Source organism: Mustela erminea, chromosome 10, assembly GCF_009829155.1.
Source record: "Mustela erminea isolate mMusErm1 chromosome 10, mMusErm1.Pri, whole genome shotgun sequence".
Taxonomy (NCBI): domain Eukaryota; kingdom Metazoa; phylum Chordata; class Mammalia; order Carnivora; family Mustelidae; genus Mustela; species Mustela erminea.
The window spans coordinates 34,551,444-34,559,654 of NC_045623.1; positions in this window are offsets into that span (position 1 = coordinate 34,551,444).

Here is an 8,211-nt window from a genome sequence, read left to right on the forward strand (position 1 = left end):
ATAAGTAAGAGTTAGAAAAGTAAGAAGTAGGAAGCACAAAAGCAATAAAAAATAAGCAATAAAAATAAGTATATCTGAGGGCACCTGGGTGGCTCAGTGGGTTAAAGCCTCTGCCTTTGGCTCAGGTCATGATCCCAGGGTCCTGGGTTCAAGCCCCGTATCAGGATCTCTGTCCAGCAGGGATCCTGCTTCCTCCTCTCTCTCTGCCTGCCTCTCTGCCTACTTGTGATCTCTCTGTCAAATAAATAAATAAAATCTTAAAAAAAAATTCACCTGTTCATTTAAAAAAAATAAGTATATCTGTAAAAATCAGTCAAAGGACTTATAAAATAAAAGAATATAAATTATGACACCATAAACCTAAAACATAAGTGGAGAGGGGTGAGGATTAACAAATCAGTTCAAATTTAGGCAACCATCAAATTAACATAGATTTCTATATGCAGAAGATGTTATAAATAAACCTAATAATAACCAAAATGAAAAACCTGATTAAAAAAGATATGCAAAAAATAAAGAGAAAGGAATCCAAGTATCTCATTAAAGAAAGTCACCTTATCATGAAAGAAGAGAGCAAGGGAAAAAAGGAATAAAAAACTATAAAAATAACCATAAAACAAGTAACAAAATGGCAATAATTCATACCTATCAAAAATTACTTTGAATCCCCTTGATGGCTAGTGATGATGAACATTTTTTCATGTGCCTGATAGCCATTTGTATGTCTTCATTGGAGAAATGTCTGTTCATGTCTTCTGCCCATTTTTTGACATGATTATCTGTTTTGTGTGTGTTGACTTTGAGGAGTTCTTTATAGATCCTGGATATTAGCCTTTTGTCTGTATTGTCGTTTGAGAATATCTTCTCCCATTCTGTGGGTTGCCTCTTTGTTTTGTTGACTATTTCCTTTGCTGTTAAAATGCTTTTGATCTTGATGAAGTCCCAAAAGTTCATTTTTGCTTTTCTTTCCTCTGCCTTTGGAGCCATATCTTGAATCAAGTTGCTGTGGTCGATGTCAAAGAGGTTACTGTCTATGTTCTCCTCTAGGATTCTGATGGATTCCTGCCTCACGCTGAGGCCTTTTATCCATTTCAAGTTTATCTTTGTGTATGGTGTAAGAGAATGGTCAAGTTTCATTCTTCTACACAGAGCTGTCCAATTTTCCCAGCACCACTTATTGAAAAGACTGTCTTTTCTCCACTATATATTTTTTCCTGTTTTGTCAAAGATTATTTCACCATAGAGTTGAGGGTCCATATGTGGGCTCTCTACTCTGTTCCACTGGGCTATGTGTTTGTTTTTATGCCAGTACCATGCTGTCTTGGTGATCACATCTTTGTAGTAAAGCTTGAAATCAGGCAACGTGATGCCCTCAGTTTTGTTTTTCTTTTTCAACATTTCCTTAGCAATTCAGGGTCTTTTCTGATTCCACACAAGTTTTAGAATTGTTTGCTCCAGCACTTTGAAAAATGCTGGTAGAATTTTGATCAGAATGTCATAGAAAGTATAGATTGCTCTAGGCAGTATAGACATTTTAACAATATTTATTCTTCTGATCCATGAGCATGGAATGCTCTTCCATCTTTTTGTGCCTTCAATTTCTTTCATGAGTGTTCTGTAGTTCCTTGAGTACAAATATTTATCTCTTTGTTTAGGTTTATTCCCATGTATCTTATGGTTCTTGGTGCTGTAGTAAATGGAATCAATTCTCTAATTTCCCTTTCTGTATTTTCATTGTTAGTGTATGAGAAAGCAACTGATTTCTGTACATTGATTTTGTATCATGCCACATCACTGAATTGCTGAATGAGTTCTAGTAGTTTGCGGGTGGAGTCTTTTGGCTTTTCCATACAAAGTATTATGTCAGGGGCACCTGGCTGGCTCAGTGGGTTAAAGCCTCTGCTTTCAGCTCAGGTCATGATCCCAGCATCCTGGTATCGAGCCCTGCATCAGGCTCTCTGCTCAGCAGGGAGCCTGCTTCCTCCTCTCTCTCTGCCTGATTCTCTGCCTACTTGTGATCTCTGTCTGTCAAGTAAATAAAATCTTTTTTTAAAAAACTTATCATGTCATTTGCAAAGAGAGAGAGTTTGACTTGTCATTGCCAATTTGAATACCTTTTACTTCTCTTTGTTGAGATAACACCTTACACCAGTTAGAATGGCCAAAATTAACAAGACAGTAAACAATGCATGTTGGAGAAAGGGGAACCATCTTACACTGTTGGTGATAATGCAAGTTGATACAGCCACTTTGGAAAACGGTGCAGAGATTCCTCAAGAAATTAAAAATAGAGCTTCCCTATGACCCTGCAATTGCGCTACTGGGTATTTACCGCAAAAATGCAGATGTAGTGAAAAGCAGGGCCATTTGTACCCCCAATGTTCATAGCAACAATGGCCACAGTTGCCAAACTGTGGAAAAAACCAAGATGCCCTTCAAGAGACAAATGGATAAGGAAGATGTGGTCCATATACACTATAAAATATTATGCCTCCATCAGAAAAGATGAATACCCAATTTTCATATCAACATGGATGGGACTGGAAGAGATTATGCTGAGTGAAATAAGTCAAGCAGAGAGAGTCAATTATCATATGGTTTCACTTATTTGTGGACCATAAGAAATAACACAGAGGACATGGGGAGATGGAGAGGAGAAGGGGGAGTTGGGGGAAATTGGAGGGGGAGATGAACCATGAGAGACTATGGACTCTGAAAAACAATCTAAGGGTTTTGGAGGGGCAGGGGGTAGGAGGTTGGGTGAGTCTGGTGGTAGGTATTATGGAGGGCACGTACTGCATGGAGCACTGGGTATGGTACATAAACAATGAATTCTGGAACACTGAAAAGAAATTAAATAAATAAATAAAAATTTTTTTAAAGTTAGTTTGAATGTAGACCAACTAAACTCTCCAGTTAAAAGACATAGGGTGATAGAATGTATATAAAAAACAAAACAAAACAAAATAAAACCCAAGACCAACCTAAAGCTACCAACAAGAAACTCTTTTCAGACCTAAAGACCTATACAGATCAAAAGTGAGGGGATGGGGAAATGCTTATTACACAAATGGAAATGAAAAGAAAGCTGAGGTAGCAATACTTGTATCAGAAAAAAATAGCCTTAATAACAAAGACTATAACAAGAGACAAAGAAGGACACTATACAATCATAAAAAGGACAATCCAACAAGATGATATAACAACTTCAACTATTTATCCACCCACCATGAGAGCATCTAAATATGCAAAGCAGTTAATAAGAAACAAAGAAATTAATTAATAGGAATATAATATAAGTAGGGGAATTTACCACCACACTTACGTCAATGGACAGATCATCCAGACAGAAAATCAACAAGGAAACAGTAAGTTTGAATGACATTTTTGATCAGATGGATTTAACAGGTATATTTAGAATATTCCATCCTAAAACAGCAGAATACGCATTCTTTTCAAATGCACACAGAACGTTCTCCAAAATAGATCACATAAAATAAATCTCAACAGACTCAAAAAGATCGAAGTCAGACCACACAACTTTTCTGACACAACACTAAGAAATTAAATTAATTAAGAAATTAAAATCACAAGAAAAAATCTGGAAAGAGTACAAATACATAGAGGTTAGATAACATCCTACTAAGCCAAGAAATCAAAGAGGAAATAAAATACAAATGGAGACAAATGAAAATGAAAACATAATGCTTCAAAATCTTTGGGATGCAACAAAAGTGGCTTTAAGGGAGACATAGTAATACAGGCCTTTCTCAAGAAGCAAGAGAAATCTCAAACCACCTAACCTTACACCTAAAGGAGATTAAAAAAAAAAAAAAAAAGCAACAGACAAACCCAAAACAAGCAGAAGGTAGGAAACAATAAAGATTAGAGCAAAAATAAACAAAATAGAGACTAAAAACATCAACAGACTAGATCAATGAAACCAGGAGCTGGTTCTTTGTAAAGATCAACAAAATTAATAAACCTTTTGCCAGACTCATTAAACAAAGGACTCAAATAAACAGAATTTGAAATAAGAGGACAAACAACAACTGAAACTACAGAAATACAAACAACTGTGACAGAATAGGATGAAAAATTATATGCAAAATATTAGACTATAGAATAAATGGATAAATTCATAGAAACATATAATTTCCTACAACTCTATTAGAAAGAAATAGTAAAATAGTAATAGAAATAGAAAAATATTTTTCCTGTTTTGTCAAAGACAGTCTCTTCAATAAATAGTGCTGGGAAAACTGGACAGCTATATGCAGAAGAATGAAACTCGACCATTCTCTTACACCATACACAAAGATAAACTCAGAATGGATAAAAGACCTCAATGTGAGACAGGAATCCATCAGAATCCTAGAGGAGAACATAGGCAGTAACCTCTTCGATATCAGCCACAGCAACTTCTTTCAAGATATGTCTCCAAAGGCAAAGGAAACAAAAGCGAAGATGAACTTTTGGGACTTCATCAAGATCAAAAGCTTCTGCACAGCAAAGGAAACAGTCAACAAAAAAAAAAAAGAGGCAACCCACGGAATGGGAGAAGATATTTGCAAATGACAGTACAGACAAAAGGTTGATATCCAGGATCTATAAAGAACTCCTCAAACTCAGCACACACAAAACAGACAATCATATCAAAAAATGGGCAGAAGATATGAACAGACACTTCTCCAATGAAGACATACAAATGGCTATCAGACACATGAAAAAATGTTCATCATCACTAGCCATCAGGGAGATTCAAATTAAAACCACATTGAGATATCACCTTACACCAGTTAGAATGGCCAAAATTAGCAAGACAGGAGACAACATGTGTTGGAGAGGATGTGGAGAAAGGAGAACCCTCTTACACTGTTGGTGGGAAAGCAAGTTGGTGCAGCCACTTTGGAGAACAGTGGCTGGAGATTCCTCAAGAAATTAAAAATAGAGCTTCCCTATGACCCTGCAATTGCACTACTGGGTATTTACCCCAAAGATACAGATGTAGTGAAAAGAAGAGCCATCTGTACCCCCATGTTTATAGCAGCAATGGCCTCGGTCGCCAAACTGTGGAAAGAACCAAGATGCCCTTCAACAGACGAATGGATAAGGAAGATGTGGTCCATATACACTATGGAGTATTACGCCTCCATCAGAAAGGATGAATGCCCAACTTTTGTATCAACATGGATGGGACTGGAAGAGATTATGCTGAGTGAAATAAGTCAAGCGGAGAGAGTCAATTATCATATGGTTTCACTTATTTGTGGAGCATAACAAATATCATGGAGGACAAGGGGTGTTAGAGAGGAGAAGGGAGTTGGGGTAAATTGGAAAGGGAGGTGAATCACGAGAGACTATGGACTCTGAAAAACAATCTGAGGGTTTTGAAGGGGCGGGGGGTGGGAGGTTGGGGGAACCAGGTGGTGGGTATTGGAGAGGGCATGGATTACATTGAGCACCGGGTGTGGTGCAAAAATAATGAATACTGTTACACTGAAAAAAAAAAGAAATAGAAAAATAGAAATAGAAAAATTTAAACAGACCAATTATCAGCAATGAAATTCAGTCAGTAATCAAAGAACTCCCCAAAACATCAAAAAATTTCCAAAAAACAGAAGTACAAGACCAGATGGCTTCATAGATTAAATTTACCAAACCTTTAAAGAAGAGTCAATACCAGTTCTTCTACAACAACTAGAAAAAAAAAAAAAAAAAAAAGAAGAGGAAGGAATACTTCCAAAACCATTCTGTAAGGCCAGCATTATTACCCTGACACCAAATCCAGTTAAAGACACCACAGAAAAAGAGAATTATAGGCCAATATCTGATGAACATAGATGGAAAAATATTACCAAAACAAATCCAACAATACCTTATTAAAAAATCTTTCACCAATAGCAAGTGGGATTTACTCCTGGGTTTTAAGGGTACTTTAATATTTACAAATCAATCAGGGTGATACATCACATTAGTAAGAGAAAGGATAAGAACCATAGGATCATTTCAGTAGGCGTAGAAAAAGCATTTGACAAAGTACAACATCCATTCGTGATAAAAATCCTCAACAAAGCAGGCTTAGAGGAAACATACCTCAACATAATGAAGGCTGTGTATGACAAGCCCATAGATAACATCACCCTCAAGGGTGAAAAACTGAGAGTTTTTTCCCTAAGGACAGGATCAAGTTAAGGATGTCCACTTTCATTGTTCCTATGTAACATGACACTGGAAGTCCTAGAAGTCCTAGTCACAACAATCTGACAAAAGAAAGGAATAAAAGGCATCCAAATTGGAAAGGAAGAAGCAAAACTTTCACTTTTTGACATGATATTATACATAGAAAACTCAAAAGACTGCACCAAAATACTACTGGAACTGATAAATGAATTCAGTAATATTACAGGATACAAAACCAATCTCCAAAAATATGTTGCATTTTTTTTTTTAAGATTTTATTTATTTATTTGACAGAGAGATCACCAGTAGGTAGAGAGGCAGGCAGAGAGAGAGAGAGAGAGAGAGAGAGGGAAGGAGGCTCCCTGCTGATCAGAGAGCCCAGTGCAGGGCTCCATCCCAGGACCCTGAGATCATGACTTGAGCTGAAGGCAGAGGCTTAGCCCACTGAGCCACCCAGGTGGCCCAATATGTTGCATTTCTATACACCAATGATGAAGCAGCAAAAAGAGAAATTAAGAAATAATCACATTTACAATTGTGCCAAAAAGAAAAAACACTGAGGGACAAACTTAGAGGAGGTAAAAGATCTGTACTCTGAAAACTATGACATCAATGAAAGAAACTGAAGACAGCACGAATAAATGGAAAGACATTAAATGTCCAAGGATTGAAAAAATCAAATAATGTTAAAATGTCAATAGTACTTAAAGCAATCTACACATTTAATGTTATTCCTATCAAAATAACAACAGTATTTTTCACAGAACTAAAACAATCCTAAAATTTGTATGGAACTACAAAAGACCCTATATAGCCAAGGCAATCTTGAAAAAGAAAAACGAAGCTGGACTTCACAATTCTGGACTATCAAAATTCTGGACTTGAAATTATATTACAAAGCTGTAGTAATCAAAACAGTATGGTACTGGTACAAAAATTGATAATCAACAGAACAGAATAGGGAGTCCAGAAGTTCATTATTATATACTCAATTATCATCAACAAAGGAGGCAAGAATGTAGAATAGGGAAAAGACAGTCTCTTCAACAAACAGTGCTGGGAAAACTGGAGAGCAACATGCAAAAGAAAGAAACTGGGCCACTTTCTTATACCCTACACAAAAATAAACTCAAAATGGATTGAGGACCTAAATGTGAGACCTGAAACTATAAAAATCAAAGAAGAGAGCACAAGCAGTAATTTCTCTGACACTGGCTGTAGCAACCTCTTTCTCGATGTCTCTCTTAATGCAAGGGAAACAAAAGCAAAAAGACACTATTGGGACTACATCAAAATAAAAATCTTCTGCACAGTAAAAGAAATAACCAAGAAAACTAAAAGACAACCTACTGAATGGAAGAGAATATTTGCAAATGATATGTCGAATAAAGGTTAGCATCCAAAACACATGAAGAACTTACACAACTCAACATCAAAAAAAAAAAAAAGTTCAATTAAAAACTGGGCAGAAGACACGAATATACATTTCCCCAAAGACCACACACAGATGGCCAACAGACACATGAAAAGAGGTTCAACATCACTCATCATCAGGGAAATGCGAATCAAAACCACACTGAGGTATCACCTCACATCTGTCAGAATGGCTAAAATAAAAGACACAAGAAAGAAATGTTGGTGAGGATATGGAGAAAAAGGAAAGCTTGTGTGTGTTGATGGAAATGCAAACTGGTGCAGCCACTGTGTAAGAAAGTATGGATATACCCTGAAAAGTTAAAATATATTCCAAATGATCCAGTAATTGCGCTACTGGGTATTACCCAAAGAACACAAGAACAATGATTCAAAAGGATACATGCACCCCTATGTTTGTTGCAGTATTATTTACATAGCTAAATTATGGAAGCAGACCAAATGTCCAACAATAGATGAATGGGTTAAGAAGAGGCGGTATATATAATGGAATATTATTCAGCCATAAAAAGAATGAAATATTGCCATTGGCAACAGTATGCATCTTGAGAGTATAATGCTAAGTAAAATAAGCCAGAGAACGAGAAATACCAT